The sequence below is a fragment of the Herpailurus yagouaroundi genome, unplaced genomic scaffold, assembly GCF_014898765.1.
Source record: "Herpailurus yagouaroundi ecotype Mexico unplaced genomic scaffold, PumYag 67690, whole genome shotgun sequence".
Taxonomy (NCBI): domain Eukaryota; kingdom Metazoa; phylum Chordata; class Mammalia; order Carnivora; family Felidae; genus Herpailurus; species Herpailurus yagouaroundi.
The window spans coordinates 272,875-291,110 of NW_024420490.1; the positions used below are offsets into that span (position 1 = coordinate 272,875).

The window sequence follows — 18,236 nt, forward strand, 5'->3', positions numbered from 1 at the left end:
ACAGGGTGCCCAATGCCCCGGGGGCGAATGTTTGCAAAGCTGTGTTCCCTTGAAATCTCTTAGGCCTCCTCAGAAAAATACAAATAGCTTGACCCCGAGCCTCTAGACTGTGACTCAGTTGGTGGGCGGGGAGCCTGGAAATCTGTATTTTGACAAAGCATCCCAGGGCAATGCTCAGGGACAGCCGGTCTGGGGAATCCGTACCGTGCAGTGGCTCTCCATATGCCAGTGCTGCCTTATGACGGGGACGCACGTCAGAATCCGTGGCCGACTATGAACAGTGCTGAGGCTCCGCTCCCAGCCCTAGGGACTCTGATGTCACTGGTCTTCGGTGGGCCTGAGCACCCGGATCTTTTCCAAGCTCCCAGGCGATTGCAAAGGGCAGCTGAGTTGCACTGGCTGAAAGGCGTTCAATCTCGATGAATCATCCGTCTTGCGGTCAAAGCTCGACGTGAAGAAATGGGGGCCCTTTGAACCGATTCCGAGAATTCAAGAGAATTGAGAGCTCAGAAGAAAGTGCTTTACCCTTCAAGCGGGGAGGGGAAGCAGGAGCAGGAAACACGAGCACTCTTTAAAAACCTGCAGCTTCTGTAAGGTTCACAAGGTGGCCAGTGCCTTGACTATGAAAGGAGGCCTTTGTTCCCGGAGGATAAGTGGTCTCAACAGTCGTTCAGGGCTAGTGGAAATACGGGAAGAGCCACAGGTAACAGAGAAACTAGGCTGTTTTCACAGACTCCGTACTTGCAACTGCTTGTCACCACTCATCCTCCGTGTTTCTTCTCATTTACAAATAGCACAGCAGGAGGCAGTCCAAGAGAAGAAGAACGACAAGGGCCTGTGACTATCTCCAGCGGTGGCACCGAGGCAAGAGAGCAGAGTCTGGGAACTGTACAGTATGTGCAGAACTTTCTGGAATGACTGGACTGTTCTCTATCTGCACGGCATAGCACAATAGCCAGCAGCCACAAGAGCTTCCGAGCACTTAAAATGTGGCCAGCGAGGGGCGCCTGGGGTGGCTCAGTCCGTTAAGTGTCTTCCGCTCAAGTCACGATGTCACGGCTCATGAGTTCGAGCCCCACATCCGGCTCTCTGCTGTCAGCAGAGGCCACTTCAGATGCTCTGTCCTCCTCTCTCTCTCTCTGCCCCCCCCCCTTGCTTGCATGCTCTCTCAAAAATACATAAGCATTAAAAATATGAAAACAAATATGGCCAGCGAGAGGAAGGAACTGAAATTTTAATTTTATTCAATGCGAATTAAGTCCAGTTTAAATTTAAGTAGCAACATAAGGCTAATGGCTTCCGTATTGGGCAGTGCAACTGTAGGGAATGAGTTGTGAGCTGTCACTTACTACCTGCTTCACGGGGGGCAAATTTTAAGACTTCTTAGAGCCTTGGTATCATGAAAGTAAAGGCCTCAGAGAAGGGTCTGGAAAGGAAATGCAGCATACAGTCCAGGCCAATCATTTTCTATAAGAACGTGGGGGAAGCCCGTCATTTATCGTTGGCCCTGTGGGAAGGAGTAAAGGAGAAGGGGAAAGAGGAGCCAGTAAGACTTGGGCTCAGGTCATGATCTTAAGGTTCATGAGTTCAAGTCCCGCCTCAGGATTTTGCTGTCAGCACAGAGCCCGCTTCAGATCCTCTGTACCTTGCTCTCTCTCTGCCCCTCCCCCGTTCATGCTCACAAACATGTGCGCGCTCTCTCTCTCTCTCTTTCTCTCAAAAAAGTAAATATTAAAAAAAAAAAAAAAAAAGGACTCCAGGAACAGGGAGAGCTGTTATTAGTTCCAACTTGTTTCTCTTACTGTGCTGTTCACCTAATCTATCTTTCTAAATCTTTGGTAAAATTTGCTGTAAACACACATGGCTGAGTTGGATTTGTGTGTGTGTGTGTGTGTGTGTGTGTGTGTGTGTGTGTTCGCGTGTGAATTAAGTAGAGGGCTGGGCCTGGCGTTCCGTGTAGAAGTGAATGGAAGAAAGAAAGATGTAAATACAGAGAACAAACTGAGGGTGGATGGGGGGGCCATGGGGGAGAGGAAAAATGAGTGATGGGCATTGAGGACGGCAATTGTTGGGATGAGCACGGGGTGTTATACGGAAACCAATTTGACAATAAAGTACATTAAAAAAAAAGACAGTTACGAAGCAAAACTCATTCAGCTAAAACAGGAGCTCAGAGACAGGGGAAACCGAGAAAGTATGCTCTTAAGGAAGGGCTCAAAATCATGGGGCTAGCTAGCATTGCTTTGTCACGAAATGGAGGTTTACACCAAGCTTACGCAGATCTCAAAAGGAAGGGTCATCCCGGCTAATACTTGTAGCGTATGTAAACTGGGGATAAGAATACCTACTTGAACGGGCTTCAAGCTGTATTCCAAAGCTGTCATCATCAAGACAGTGCGGTACTGGCACAAAAACAGACACTCAGATCAATGGAACAGAATGGAGAACCCAGAAATGGACCCCAAAATGTATGGCCAACTCATCTTTGACAAAGCAGGGAAGAATATCCAACGGAATAAAGACAGTCTCTTCGGCAAATGGTGCTGGGAAAACTGGCCAGCGACATGCAGAAGAATGAACCTGGACCACTTTCTTACCCCATACACAAAAATAAACTCAAAATGGATGAAAGACCTAAAGGTAAGACAGGAAGCCATCAAAATCCTCGAGGAGAAAGCAGGCAAAAACCTCTTTGATCTTGCCCACAGCAACTTCTTACTCAACACGTCTCCGGAGGCAAGGGAAACAAAAGCAAAAATGAACTACTGGGACCTCATCAAAATAAAAAGCTTCTGCACAGAGAAGGAATCAGCAAAACTAAAAGGTAACTGATGGCATGGGGGAAGATATTTGCAAATGACATATCAGATAAAGGGTTAGTTTCCAAAATCTATAAAGAACATCAACACCCCAAAAAAACAAATAATCCAGTGAAGAAATGGGCTAAAGACCTGAACAGACACATCTCCAAAAAGACATCCGGATGGCCAACAGACACATGAAATGATGCTCAACATCACTCACCATCAGGGAAATACAAATCAAAACCACACGGAGATACCACCTTAGACCTGTCAGAATGGCTAACATTCACAACTCAGGCAACAACAGATGTTGGCGAGGATGCGGAGAAAGAGGATCTCTTTTGCACTGCTGGTGGGAATGCAAACCGGTGCAGCCACTCTGGAAAACAGTGTGGAGGTTCCTCAAAAAGTTAAAAATAGAACTACCCTACGACCCAGCAATGGCACTACTAGGTATTTATCTGAGGGATACAGGTGTGCTGTTTCGAAGGGGCACATGCACCTTAATGTTTATAGCAGCACTATCCACAATAGCCAAAGTATGGAAAGAGCCCAAATGGCCATCGATGGATGAATGGATAAAGAAAATGTGGTATATGTATACAATGGAGTATTACTTGGCAATCAAAAAGAATGAAATCTTGCCATTTGCAACTACGTGGATGGAACTGGAGGGTATTATGCTAAGTGAAATGAGTCAGAGAAAGACAAATGTCATATGACTTCACTCATATGAGGACTTTAAGAGACAAAACAGATGAACATAAGGGAAGGGAAGCAGAAATGATATAAAAACAGGGAGGGGGACAAAACAGAAGAGACTCATAAATATGGAGAACAAACTGAGAGTTGCTGGAGGGGTGGTGGGAGGGGGGATGGGCTAAATGGGTCAGGGGCACTAAGGAAGCTACTTCTGAAATCATTGTTGCACTAGATGCTAACTATCTTAGATGTAAATTTAAAAAATTAAAAAATAAATTAAAAAAAAAAACCTTGAAGGATTGTGGTGAAGGACAAGATAATGCATGTAAAGTGTTTAGTTCGGTGCATGGCACACAGCGAGAGCTTACTCAGGGAGTGTCAAGCTTCTGTTTCATATTTTTAAAAGAGGGGCGCCTGGGTGGCTCAGTTGGTTAAGGGTCCGACTTCTGCTCAGGTCCTGATCTCGCGGTTCGTGGGTTTGAGACCCCCATCGGGCTTTGCGCTGATGGTGTGGGGCCTGCTTGGGATTCCCTCTCTGTCTCTCTCCCTCTCTCTGCCCCTCCCTTACTCGAGTGTTCTCTCTCTCTCTCAAAAATAAACTTAAAAAAAAATACGCTTTTTCTTTTTAAAGAAAATTAAGGGAGATGCCACGTAAAGCTCTGGGTGCATAGCAAGCGTCCCTTAAATGCCACACGTGTCTTCCAGCTTGAGCCACAATCACCTCAGATGTTTTCTCTGCCTCGTAGCTCATGTGGGCGTACATCAGTGGCAGCTTCCATCTAGTTTTACCTATTTGGGGGTCCGGTTCATCCACTCAGCTGTCCTTGCCTCTCCCCTTGTGGCCTTCATCTTCAATCGTCTTTCTTTTTCCTGCTTTTCCAATGTCACTAATTGCCTATTTTTTTTATTTTTTATTTTATTTTTTTTAAAATTTTTTTTCAACGTTTATTTATTTTTGGGACAGAGAGAGACAGAGCATGAACGGGGGAGGGGCAGAGAGAGAGGGAGACACAGAATCGGAAACAGGCTCCAGGCTCTGAGCCATCAGCCCAGAGCCCGACGCGGGGCTCGAACTCACGGACCGCGAGATCGTGACCTGGCTGAAGTCGGACGCTTACCCGATTGCGCCACCCAGGTGCCTCACTAATTGCCTATTAAGTACACGCTGACTTTGGCTGAAATATGTTATTTGCACCTTAAAAAAAATCTTCTTTGTGTCACCTTGGGCCCTGTTGCTGAGTACTTCTAGATCATTCTGGTACATAGGAATCAAACCTCTTCCTGAGGACCGGCAGGGAAAATTCTGAGAATTATAGAGAACTTTGACTATAGTTTCTGAAAAACTCAGACAGTACAGGTTGCTCTAGTGGTCACCAGACAGGTGGTTTTCTTTGCAGATGATGTGATAACTTAAAGTTGGAAGATTCAAATGAAAAGCGTTAACAAGGGGGGCGCCTGGGTGGCTCAGTCGGTTAAGCCTCTGACTTCCGGCTCAGGTCATGATCTCACAGTTCGTGGGTCCAAACCCTGCATCGGGCTCTGTGCTGACAGCTCAGAGCCTGGAGCCTCCTTCTAATCCTGTGTTGCCCTCTCTCTCTCTGCCCCTCCCCAGCTCGCTCGTGCACGCGCCCTCTCTCTCAAAAATAAATAAAACATTAAAAACAATTAAAAAAAAGCGTTAAGAAGGGGCGCTTGGGTGGCTCAGTTGGGTTAAGCATCCGACTCTTGGTTTCGGCTCAGGTCACGATCTCACGGTTCGTGAGTTCGAGCCCGGTGTCTGCGCTGTCAGCGCGGAGCCCACTTGAGACTCCCTGCCCCTCCCCTTCACGCTCTGTCTCTCTCAAAATAAATAAATACACTGAAAGAAGAAAAATAAAAGTGTTCACAAAACACCATCGCCACCTCATCTGCAATTCCGCCACCTCGCCTCTGGGTGGCGGTGTGTCCAGTCCCAGGTACTCCAGGGCACCTGGGGCGAACTGGAAGTGTGTTGATGGAGATCAAGATCAACATGCCTTCCGTCCCTCAAAATCGCTTTCTTATTAAGACGGCTTAGTGTAAGTACCAGGGCATAAGGGATCAGATTTATTCCTTGAATTTTCAGCCAGCATTTTTATCCAAGAGGTGGAGAACTGCAGGGATCCTCACAGGTCCTGGTGCCGAGCCCTTAACGATCGGAGGCCCGGAGAATCTTGCGTTTTCCAGGACACTTAGAGCGTTCCTGCCGGGGCTCGGTGTCCTGAGTAAAGACAATTGCGGCTCCGCCTCCGAAACCCCGACAGCAGAATGACAATCCAGGAAAAGCTGTCCTCCACGTTCTGCTGTCTCAAGAGAAACCCCGTTTTGTACCCCTTTCATTTCTGCTCTTTACTCTCCACGGTGAATAATCAACACAGGCATAAACTAGAGAAAAGACGCTTTCTCTTCCAGGAGATGGAATTGCCTAGAAAACTCTGGAATTAAAAAAAACACACACACACCCTAAATATAAATCTTGTCAGACCTGATAACTAATGCTTGAAATTTTTATCTACTCTCAGTGAGGACAGCTACAAAGCCTGCATTAGGAAAAGCTTCCCACTTTGCCTCTGCAGAGGGAGGGTGTTTATCAGTCAGTATTATATATGGAAAGTGCCCCCACGGACTTAGCACAGCCCGTCGAGCTCTCTTGTTTTACTGTGTTTGTAAATCAGAGCGTGTTTGAAATATAAACGGCTGGTGAGCCCTGATGTGTGGTGAAGGGTTTCTCTGCGTGTCAACCTTCTTTCCCTACACCTTTCCCTAGAGCTCCCACGAGGAAAATACTAGTGCACCCAGGGGGCACGTGCGGAGAAAGGGCCAGTCTTGCAAAGGTGCACTGAGCATTTGTTAATTTATTTTCTGAGGGGCAAGTTCTTTTTTTGAACCAGTGTCACCGTTTTTGAATATCCCTACGGTTGGTATATCAGTTAAGGTACAGCTAGAAGAGGGGCCAGGCAAGTTGTTTAAACTCTGTCGAGTGGGATAGTTCGTGAAGTTCTGAATTTTCACCATAGGTTACCTAATAATACTTTCTCACCACCTCCGTGGTGTGGGAAACCAGTCGTTGGGATCTTACAAGAAAGCTGAAGTTATGTATTTTGGCAGTTTCCACTATTCAGACACGAATCCAGTGAGGTTTATTTTTAAAAAATGATGCTTGAGGGGCGCCTGGGTGGCTCATTCGGTTAGGTGTCCAACTCTTGGTTTCAGCTCAGGTCGTGATCGCACAGTTCGTGAGTTTGAGCCCTACATCAGGCTCCACGCTATCAGCCTGGAGCCTGCTTGGGATTTTCTCTCTCCCTCTCTCTCCGCCCCTCCCCTGCTCCCTTTCTCTGTCTCTAAGTTTAAATAAACTTAAAAAAAATTAAAAATTTATGCTCGAATCTGAGAAATTAGGTTGTAGAAGAAGATGCTAATGATGAAGGAAAATGTTCAAGCTAAATTGTTAGGTGGACAAAGCAAGTGACCAAACAGTATGTGCAAAGGATTTTCAGTTTTAGTGATGGTGGAACAGCTTGGGTTGGACTACCCACCCCCCCCCACTCCCCAACCCCCCTGAATATATACATTGTAAACCTCTGACGAAATACTAACAAAACTATTTGAAGGCACTAGAAAATGACAAAAAGGCGGCAGAAACAGGATTTGACTCTTGAAAGAAGGGAACTGCACTGGGTAAGATCCGAGTTTATGCAGCGCTTCCTCGGAAGGCGGTCTCCAGTCAGTGCTAAAACTCAAACAGAAAGCCGAAGTCATATTGGCCGGAGGTGTCAGAAGATTGAATTGGGAGATGCGGGAGTGGCTGGAGTTTGAGTGGTAAAAAGTCCAGAAAGGAGTCATCTCAGGTATGCATACGAATCTGGGTACAATCTCCCCTACATCTTAGGCTGATCCCTGAATTGAACTTGCACCAAGGAGTAGCCAAGGATACCAGTGGAAGGCAACAGCTAAAAGGCTGAAACACGTGGGCAGAGATTTAAACTCCTGCCCACAACAGGGGAGACAGAGTTTGCAGTTTGAGTCCTGCCTAGGTATAGAGGTTTGGCAAGTACTTTGGGATTTCCACTGAAATTCCAGAAAAAGCCCATGCCTAGGGTTCTAACACTTTGTCACAGGACTGAGAGATCAATTCTAAGACTGAGGACAAATCAAAACAGATCCTCCCTTGACAAAGTGTAAAACCAAGCCTCCACAAACTCCAGGTGTCAGTCAGTGATTTAATAACCCGGTAAAACAAAACCCAACAATATTTCATAAAGGATAACAGAGTCCATATTCTTTAAAACATACCATCCATAATGTCTAATATACAATAAAAATTTCAAGATGTGTAAAAAACTGAAACGTGTGACCTAAGAGCACTGGAGATGAGAAATATTTGCTTAAGTGTAAAAGACTCTTTGTTTTTAAACCTCATTTCCTTAAATATAATAGCCTCTTTAAGGCAAAACCAATATTTTATTTTGGCATGAATGATACAAATATAGGTATAATAATGAAACGATAAGAAGGGAGAGGGTAATAGAGCCATTCTGTTACAAGCTTCTTACATTTTAGGTGAAGCAGTATAATGTTAAATCTACATAGTTTCTTGTAAGGTCAGGGTACATAGTGTAATGTTTAGACAAACTAGGAAAAGAAATATGAACTAGGAAAAGAAATGCAAACTAGGTATAGATAAAAAGTCAATAGAGGAATGAAAATGGAATAGTAGAGCAACATATGATTACATAGAAAGCAAGAGAGTAGAAACAGAGGGAGAATGACAGAAAATGGGACAAATAAAAACAAATAGTATTTTAGAATTTACCTAGAAGAATAAGAAAATAGAGAATGACCAAGAAAAACAAAACCCTTGCTCTACCTGATATCAAAACGATAAAACTAGCGAGTGTAGGAGAAGATAGGCCAATGGAAATAGGCCCATGAACAGAGGAAGATTTGGTATTTAATAAAAATGGTATTTTTACTTGGTGGTGGTGGTAAGGAACCTACGGGTAACATACTCATTGCCGAAAGGCTGGACACTTCCCCCAAAGATTGGAAAGAAAGCAAGGATATGTGGTCTCACAACTTCTACTAAACGCTCTATCGTCTTTATTTGCAGATGACATGATTGTGTCAAGCTAATCCAATGGGAGAAAAGATAACCTTTGCAACAAATGTTCCGGGAACAACTGGATATCCATATGGAAAAAAGATTAACCGCAGCTCAAAATTGACCCACAGGATACAAAATTCAGATTGGAAGGGGTACGTGCACCCCAATGTTTATAGCAGCATTATCAACATTAGCCACGCGATGGAGAGAGCCCAGATGTCCACTGATGAATGGATAAAGCAGATGTGGTATATATACACGATGGAATATTACTCAGCCATAAAAACGAATGAAATCTTGCCATTTGCAATGACGTGGATGGAGCTACAGAGCATTATGCTAAGCGGAGTAAGTCATTCGGAGAAGACAAATACCATATGAGTTCACTCATATGTGGGATTTAAGAAACAAAATAGATGGACATGTGGGAAGGGAGGGAAAAAAAAAGAGACAGGGAAACAAACCATGAGAAGCTCTTAAAGATGGAGAACAAACTGAGGGTTGATGGAAGGAGGTGGGTGGGGGATGGGCTAGATGGGTGACGGTCATTAAGGAGGGCACTTGTGATGAGCACTGGGTGTTGTATGTAAGTGATGAATCACTGAATTCTACTCCTGAAACCAATATTGCACTGTATGTTAACTAACTGGAATTTAAATAATTTGAAACAAACCAACCAATAAAAAAAACTGACCCACAGCCTCCACACAATTCGGATCCAAATCCCAACAGGGTGTTCGGTAGAAATGGACAAGCTCATTTGAAAATTTACATGTTAATGCAAAAGACCTAGAATTATCCAAACGTTCTCGAGAGAGAGAATCCAAAACAGAGGACTTTACCTTGCTTTGAAACTTGCTTGTTACGGGTGAGGTTCCATGAGGAAAAGTGCTCCAAGAATGTGTCACCTTGGCCTGCAGGGGGCTTTGTTGCAGTCCGTTCTCAGGAACACGGCTGGTTAAGAGGGGTGAAAGGGGTATGATTAGGCTGAGGCAGAAGCCGGACAGCGAGGGGGCTGTGACGGACACTTCTGTCGATTTCTCAGGGAACCCCACAACTGAGACAGCCCTTCAGAGCTGACCTGCTTTGAGGCAAGGGAGGCCTGGCTTTTCTACCCTCAACTGGACTGCTCGCTCGCCACCAGCTTCCCCTGAGGAGGGACCATAACCTCGGGTGAGTCACCCTTCAGCTGAGGGCCATCAGCCCTCAGAGCGTCTACTACAGCGCATCCTCTGAGCCACTTTGGTGACCTCGCATCTGATAATAAGTTCTGGGAATGGCTTCTTTCTCTACAAGTCTGGCGGTTCTCTTTTCCTGCAAAAACTTCCTGGAGGCAAGTCAGCTATTCTTGAGGCCACGACTGTTACTCACCGGCTCTCTCCTCTGGTGCCCGCCTTACATTCTACTCACCCTTGGCTCTCAACAGGGGGTAGAGTAAACAACGTGGGACAGCCACAGAATGGAATACTCCTATATGCACGTGGTGGGAAACGGCTAAGTAGTTACAGTGGGTTAACTATTTCTACCTGCAACGACGCGAGCGAATCTCAAGGACATTCTGTTGTGTGAGTCCATCTCTACGAACTTCAAGAACGGGCAAAACGAATCTACGGTCACAGAAATCAGAATAGTGCTTGCCTGTGGGAGGGTGGGGATTGACTGGAAGGAGCCATAGGAATCCTTCTGGGAGAGATGGAGGTATTCTAGTCCTTGATTTGGGTGGAGGTTACATGGATGTATACAGTCCTCAGAATGCATCCAGTTGTACTGTAAGGTGCACACAAAAATGCTAACCGTGTTGGAATTGAGTGAGTTTGTTTTCTTATTTGCTATCCTTGTGTTTTCCAAGTTTTCCCCAATGAACATGCTCTTTTTGAAATAACTAGAATTTATTTTATTTAAAAAAATTTTAAAGTTTATTTATTTTGAGAGAGAGAGAGAGAGAGAGAGGAGAGAGGAGAGAGGGAGAAAGAGAAAGAATGGAAGGGGGGGAGAGAGAGAGAGAGAGAGAGAGAGAGAATTCCAATCAGGCTTCATACCATCAGGGCAGAGCTGGATTCCGGGCTCCAATTAACAAACTGCGAAATCATGACCTGAGCCAAAATCAAGAGTCAGACGCTTAACTGACTGAGCCACCCAAGCACCCCTAGAATTAATTAATTATTTACTTAATTGTTCATATATTTGTGGGGACAGAAACAGAGTGTGAGCAGGGGAGGGGCAGAGAAAGTTAGATACAGAATTCGAAGCAGGCTTCAGGCTCTGAGATGTCAGCACGGAGCCCGATGCAGGGCTCGAACCCACAAACCGTGAGATCGTGACCTGAGCTGAACTCAGATGCTTAACCAACGGAGCCACCCAGTGTCTGCCCGTCTCCCGAATATATTTTTAAGAAATATATTGTTTTATTGTTTGAGGTGATGGATTGTTTTCCTTCTTCTTTTTCCCCCCTAATTTGTCCACTTACAAATTGATGTCTACACAAGATTACATTTTCCTTGGATATAGTTAATGTTGTAACATTTGTATTAGCATGTTGCTTACAGAGGATTTCAAAGTTCTAGCAAATCATAGATTTTGTATGGCAGGAGAGTAACTTGAAAAATCAGGTGCTCCAGAAGATTAGTACTCAGGTACAGAAGATCAGTACTCAGTACTTAGTACTCAGGAGGGGTGGTTATTTAGGTCATGAATATATGTATGTATGTATGTTTTTCTGGTATATCTTTAGGTATAGAGATACTTCCTTAAGCCAGCCTCTTTCAATGCTTTATTATCTTGATGAATAATTGCTTAGAAGATCCTTTTGAGGCAGTTAAAAGCCAGAGTGAATTCTATTATAGTGAGGACTAATGAGATCATCGATTTCTAGAATGTTCTTCCACCTAACTGATCCTACTGCTCCATCATTGGTATTTCTATAGTTTGCTTTTTCTATTATCTATCATGAAATTAAAGAGCTGTTTGTATGTGTGAAACTCACTTTGCTTTTTTTTTCAACGTTTTTTTTTTTAATTTTTATTTATTTATGGGACAGACAGAGACAGAGCATGAACGGGGGAGGGGCAGAGAGAGAGGGAGACACAGAATCGGAAACAGGCTCCAGGCTCCGAGCCATCAGCCCAGAGCCTGATGCGGGGCTCGAACTCACGGACCGTGAGATCGTGACCTGGCTGAAGTCGGACGCTTAACCGACTGCGCCACCCAGGCGCCCCGAAACTCACTTTTCTTTAAAGACAAATCCCTTTTATTATTTAAGAAATTTTTAGCCTGAAAGAGCATCAGCTCCAATAATGATGCGGTGTCTTTAGTTCAGAATAAAGTCATTATATGCATCCATGCCTTCTTCTATCGAGTAGACTGTCATTTACATATTAAGAGAGGAAATACTTTGTCAAGAAACTTGTATAAATATCTTAATTTTCAAAAAAAAATTTTTTTAACGTTTATTTATTTTTGAAACAGCGAGAGACAAAGCATGAACGGGGGAGGGTCAGAGAGAGGGAGACACAGAATCGGAAACATGCTCCAGGCTCTGAGCTGTCAGCACAGAGCCTGACGCGGGGCTCGAACTCACGGACCACGAGATCATGACCTGAGCTGAAGTCGGCCACCTAACCGACTGAGCCACCCAGGCGCCCCTAATTTTTTTTTTAATGTTTATTTACTTTGAGAGAGACAGCACGAGCCGGGGAGAGGACAGAGAGAGAGAGAGAGAGAGAGAGAGAGAGAGAGAGAGTGAGAGAGAGAGACAAAATCCAAAGCAGGCTCCAGGTTCCGAGCTGTCAGCACAGAGCCCAGTAGGGGGCCTTGAACTCACAAGCCGTGAGATCGTGACCTGAGCCAAAGTCAGATGCTTAATCGACTGAGCCACCCAGGTGCCCCGAAATATCTCTTAAAAATAATTTACTGTCAAGTTAGCTAATAAACAGTGTATACAGTGTAGCCTTAGCTTTGGGAGTAGACTCCTGTGATTCATCTCTTACATACAACACCCAGTGCTCATCCCGACAAGTACTCTCCTCAATGCCCACCACCCATTTTCCCCGCACCCCCCAGTCCCCCACCCCCATCAACCCTCAGTTTGTTCTCTGTATTTAAGCGTCTCTTATGTTTTGCCTCCCTCTCTGTTTGTAACTTATTTCTTCTTCCCTTTCCCCATGGACTTCTGTTATGTTTCTCAAGTTCCACATATGAGCGAAAACATATGGTATCTGTCCTGACTGACTTATTTCACTTAGCATAATACAAATATCTTAAATTTGTATAAGGACCAGGTGTTTACACATAGTCATGTGTATCATATATGAGTCACTTTGTATCATATATGAGTCAACGATTACCGCTCCCTTCCCCTTTCCTTCATCCCTTTCTCTCCTTCCTTTCTTCTCTCACCTCCTAATCCCTTTCTTCTCCCCTAATCTATTCCACAAGCCTGCTGTGCTCTAGCATTTGAGAGGTAATTCCAAGGGAAAGTTGGAGATGTTCAGAAATGCTAACTGGGACTCAGAATTTCTTCTACTCTGGGAGTGGCCTCTCTTCTTACTGATTGTTTCGCGTGCGTTGTGTGTCTGCTTGTGAGAGACAATCTGTTTGCCTAATTGTGAGAACACTTCCCTTTGATTCTGTTTTTGGCCTGCTCAGCCCTTCCCTGCATTACTGTTTTGCTTTACACTAATCAAAATTGATAGCTATCGACCTACTCTGAAACCTTTCTGATTTTATGAGTATTTTCGCACATAAAGCGCTCCTTGGTTATGCCTATAATTGGTAGAGTGGTTGTGGAATCATTTTTACATTTAGTTGGCTGTTCTCGACTTACTTTTAAGTAGTTTTTTTGTGTGTGCAAAACAGCTCCTCAATAGTCTGATGAGAAGACCGTACGTCAGTTTAAAAGTATAGTCACATTCCTGGGTCTGCACTGACAAGGAGGAAGTTTCGTAAGGAAAACGTATAGACCACAAAGTAGACTCTCAATATTCAGTCAAGTCTGGGAACAAATAAGGGCAATACAAACATGATGACTTTCACTTAATTCAATCACTTGTTACTTTGATTCTATTTAGTTTGATCAAAAACCCATGAAACCAAATCATTTGTAATAAGGGCAACACAACTCCTCCTCTTTTATTTTGATAGATGCTAATTACTGCAGGCAGGAGCTATGGAGTAATTCAATTACCGGCTGTAATAATGTTGTCACTTAATTAATAATGCATGCCTCATATCTGAGTGAGAGAGAAGAGTGTGAAGGGTTTGGAGAACTGACTGCAACGACAACAAAATGTGATTCAGATACACCCGATGAAAATTCCAAGAACCATTGCCAAGGGTAACGGACTTCCGCAGCCTATAGGGAATGGAGATGTTAGACCATGGCCAAATGCTTGGTAAAAAGACTATTCCTCAGTGAAAGAAAGTAGGAGGCATTTTGCAACAGTTGTTAATAGCAAGGTGGCCAATCATTACAAATGGAGATGTAATAGATAATAATAATAGTACTGATGAGAGCAAACATATATAGTGCTAATTAGATGTCTGGCAATTTCTTAACACCTTATAGATACTCACTCCTTTAATCTTTATGACTTCTTCCTTCACCTTCCCATAATGGAAAGGTGTTGTGTCAGCTTAGATTCCCTTAGAAGACTCTTGAGAAAAGAATTTGAATGCAAGTCTATTGAATGCAATAGACCTCCTCTATTTGGGAGGTCAGAGAAACTCTAGTAATGAGTGGGGAAGCGAGGCAGGAATGGAAAGGCAGGCAATAAGGGGTTAATGACTACCACTAATGGTAACTGGTGAAATTTACGGAGCTGATATAAGAACATCCCTGCGTTATTTCAGCAAAAAAAGGGAAAAAGAAAGGGGTTTTTTTTTTTTTTTTTTTTTTTTTTTGACAGGGAGAGAGAGCACCCAAGTGGGAGAGGGGCAGAGGGACAGGGATAGAATCTTAAGCAAGCTCCACGCTCAGTGTGGAGCCTGACATGGGGCCTGATTCCACAACCCTGAGATCATGACCTGAGCGGAAATCAAGAGTCACACATTTAACCAACTGAGCCACCCAGGCACCCCTGGGGTATTTTTATATACCAGTTCACATCAGTCATTTGTTGAGACCTGCTCCCAGGAGGAATTAATTCCATAGAACTTCTAGCCTGACAACAGGTGGCCAAGGCAACTACAATGCCAGAGAGAGCTTTTAGGCAACAAGATGGAGGGGATGACTATGAAGTTGGGCTGCAGGCACTGAAGTGGTAAATGTTATAGGCCCTAACAGCAGTTACTGCAGCCCTTCATAATGTATAAAATTTTAAAAAGCAGGATATGAAACCAGATGCATACGACGACTTCATTTTTGCAAACCCACTCTACATACATATGCACGCACACTTACAAATATGGAGAACCTACCACTGGGTTGCCGTGGTTCTTTTCCCTCCTGGATGAGCTCTGGATCCCATCCTCTTATATCTTGTTGAGCACTTCACTCCTTGAACATCTGTCTGCTCCCCTCCCCCAGCCCAACTTCCCTGTCACATGTAATAGTGACCTTCTTCCACTGAAATGCTCACATCTGATACACATATACTCTACTAGTGCTCATCTTTTCCCTTGGGGGAGATGTGTATCCTGACTGGAGATTGAAAACACACTGCTAAGTCTGGATTTCAACAGTTTAACTAAGAGATGCCTAAGTGTGGTTTTCTTTCTATTTATTCTGCTTGGGGTTCACTGAGCTTCTTGAATCTGTGGATTAGTATCTTTCATTGGTTTCCTTGCTACTGGAGACATTCTTAGCCGTTATTGCTTTGCTTTGAACATCAGTTCTGTATCATTCTCTTTATCTCCTTTCTTCCTAGGAGTCCTATTATGCTCGTATTGGGCCTAGTCTCCATGTCCCATATGGCTGTTATGCTCTTTTTTTGTATTTTCTCTTTTTTTAAGTAGGCTCCATACCTAGCATGGAGCCCAATGCGTGGCCTGAACTCACAACTCTGAGATCAAGACCTGAGCTGAGATTCAAGAGTCAGACACTTCACTGACTGAGCCACCCAGGTTCCCCACATATTTTCTATCTTTTTTACACTTTTCATCAATTTGCATATATCTACTCATTTGTCTTCCTCTGTTCAGTTGTATCTAATCTAATATTAAACCCATTTATTGAATTCTTAGGTGTAGATATTTTCTTTTTCAGAGGGACTTTTAGAACTTGTTGGCTTTTCATTTTGGATTCCAGGTATCTGCTGAAAATTTTCATCTGTTCCTATATTAATTGTTTTAAGATTCTTTTAATTGTAACTATTTTAAGATTTTAATATCATAAATCATGATATGAAACCATACTGTTTAAATTGCTTGTTTTATTTCTCTTGTTTTTTGGTCAATTATTCTTGCTTTGAATTTTTAGGATGGCCTATAATTTTTTAGTGGACACTGGACATTGTGGGAAAAATTATAGAGGCTCTGAATGATATTGTCCTCTTCCAAAGAGGGTTAACTTTTCTTTTGGCAGTCAAACAAAGGGCCAGTGGCTCACCTTGATCCTATTGAGCCTTGGCTTTTAGGTTTTGTGAGGGATGATCTATTTCAGTCTTCCCTTAATCCTACAGCATATTTGTATGTCTGGATGCATGGCCTAGGGCGTTTATTAAGGCCTCTCTACCTTAGTAAAGTTGGAGTTACCATGGTCTTCTTAGCACCCTGTGGTTGCTGTGACCTCTGCCTAACTTGTTATTCTGTCAGCTGCTGTTTTCTGATGGGTTTCCTGGGGCCTCACCCTGTGCCCAGACAGCTTAGAAGGCATCTGGTCACTTGAGGGGAAATTTTATGCAGATTTTGGGGCTCAGAGTTTCTCTGGGATGTTGCCCTTCAAGTTCCAGCCATTTTGACAGCTCTCAACTGTGCCCTCCATCTCCTCAGCTCAGTAACGCAGTGCTGTCTGTTTGGGCCATGAGTGTGAACTGCTCTCTGAGAAAATCTGGGGTGAATGTGGAGCTAGCTTACCTCTTGTATCCCTCTTTTCTCAAAGCTTCTAGCCATGCTTGGCTTGCCTGCATTGATGTTCTGCAGTGCCTTCAAATAGGTGTTTTCTTTTTTTAAAAAAATTTTTTTTTCAACGTTTATTTATTTTTGGGACAGAGAGAGACAGAGCATGAACGGGCAAGGGGCAGAGAGAGAGGGAGACACAGAATCGGAAACAGGCTCCAGGCTCTGAGCCATCAGCCCAGAGCCCGACGCGGGGCTCGAACTCCCGGACCGTGAGATCGTGACCTGGTTGAAGTCGGACGCTTAACCGACTGCGCCACCCAGGCGCCCCCAAATAGGTGTTTTCTATATGTTGTTTGACATTTATAATTCTTTCTTTCGCTCTCTCTCTTCTTTCTCTTTCCCTCTCACTTTCTCTTTCCCCTTTCTTTTCTTTTTTCTTCCTTTCTTTTCTTTTCTTAATTTTCTTTTCTTTCCTCCCTCCCTCTTTCCTCCCCTCCTGTCTCCTCCCCTCCCCTCTCCTCTCCTTATTTCTTTCAATTCAAGTTAGTTAACATACAATGTAGTATTGGTTTCAGGAATAGAACCCAGTGATTCATCACTTGCATATAACACCCAGTGCTCATCCCAACAAGTGCTCGCCTTAATGTCCATCACCTATTTAGCTCATCTTCCCACCCACCTCCCCTCTAGCAACCCTCAGCTTGTTCTCTGTATTTTTTAAATATTTATTTTTGAGCTGGGGAGGGGCAGAGAGAGAGGGGGACAGAGAATCTGAAGGAGGCTCCCCACTGTCAGCATAGAGCCTGAGCGGGGCTGAAACTCACAAACCACAAGATCATGACCTGAGCCAAAACCAAGAGTCAGACACTTAACTGACTGAGCCACCCTGGTGCCCATGTTCTCTGTATTTAAGAGTCTCTTATGGTTTGCCTCCTTCTCCGTTTTTATTTTATATTCCTTCCTTTCCTCTATGTTCATCTATTTTGTTTCCTAAATTCCACGTATGAGTGAAATCATATGTCATCTGTCTCCCTCTGACTTATTTCACTTAGCATAATACACTGTAGCTCCATCCACGTTGTTGCAAATGGCAAGATTTCATTCGTTTTGATCACTGAGTAATATTCCAGTGTATATATACACCACATGTTCTTTATCCATTCATCAGTCGATGGACATTTGGGTTCTTTCCATAATTTGGCTATTGTTAATAAACTGTTATAAACATTGGGGTGCATGTGCCCCTTCGAATCAGCATTTTTTTAATCCTTTGGATAAATACCTAGCAGTGTAATTACTGGGTCATAGGGTAGTTCTATTTTTAATTTTTTGAGGAAACTTCATACTGTTTTCCAGAGTGGCTGCAACAGTTGGCATTCCCACCAGCAGTGCAAAAGGGTTCCCCTCTCTCCACATCTTCGCCAACATCTCTCATTGCCTGGGTTGTTATTTTTAGCTGTTCTGATAGGTGTGAGGTGGTGTCCCATTGTGGTTTTGATTTGTATATCGCTGATGGTGAATGATGTGGAACATCTTTTAACGTGTCTGTTAGCCATCTGGATGTCTTCTTTGGAAAAGTGTCTATTCATGTCTTCTGCCCATTTCTTTACTGG

General features: G+C 43.8%; 1 long non-coding RNA gene across 1 annotated transcript in view; it reads right to left on the reverse strand.

Annotated features, from left to right (window-relative positions):
• Window positions 1-1,398: 1,398 nt before the first annotated feature.
• LOC121025677 (uncharacterized) overlaps window positions 1,399-18,236 on the reverse strand; it is a 93,681-nt gene continuing 76,843 nt past the window's right edge. Inside the window, exons 4-5 of the long non-coding RNA XR_005788126.1 lie at window positions 9,471-9,582; window positions 1,399-1,507 (exon numbers count right to left, since the gene is read on the reverse strand). This is a non-coding gene — a long non-coding RNA (uncharacterized LOC121025677). The remainder of the gene's footprint in view (window positions 1,508-9,470; window positions 9,583-18,236) is intronic.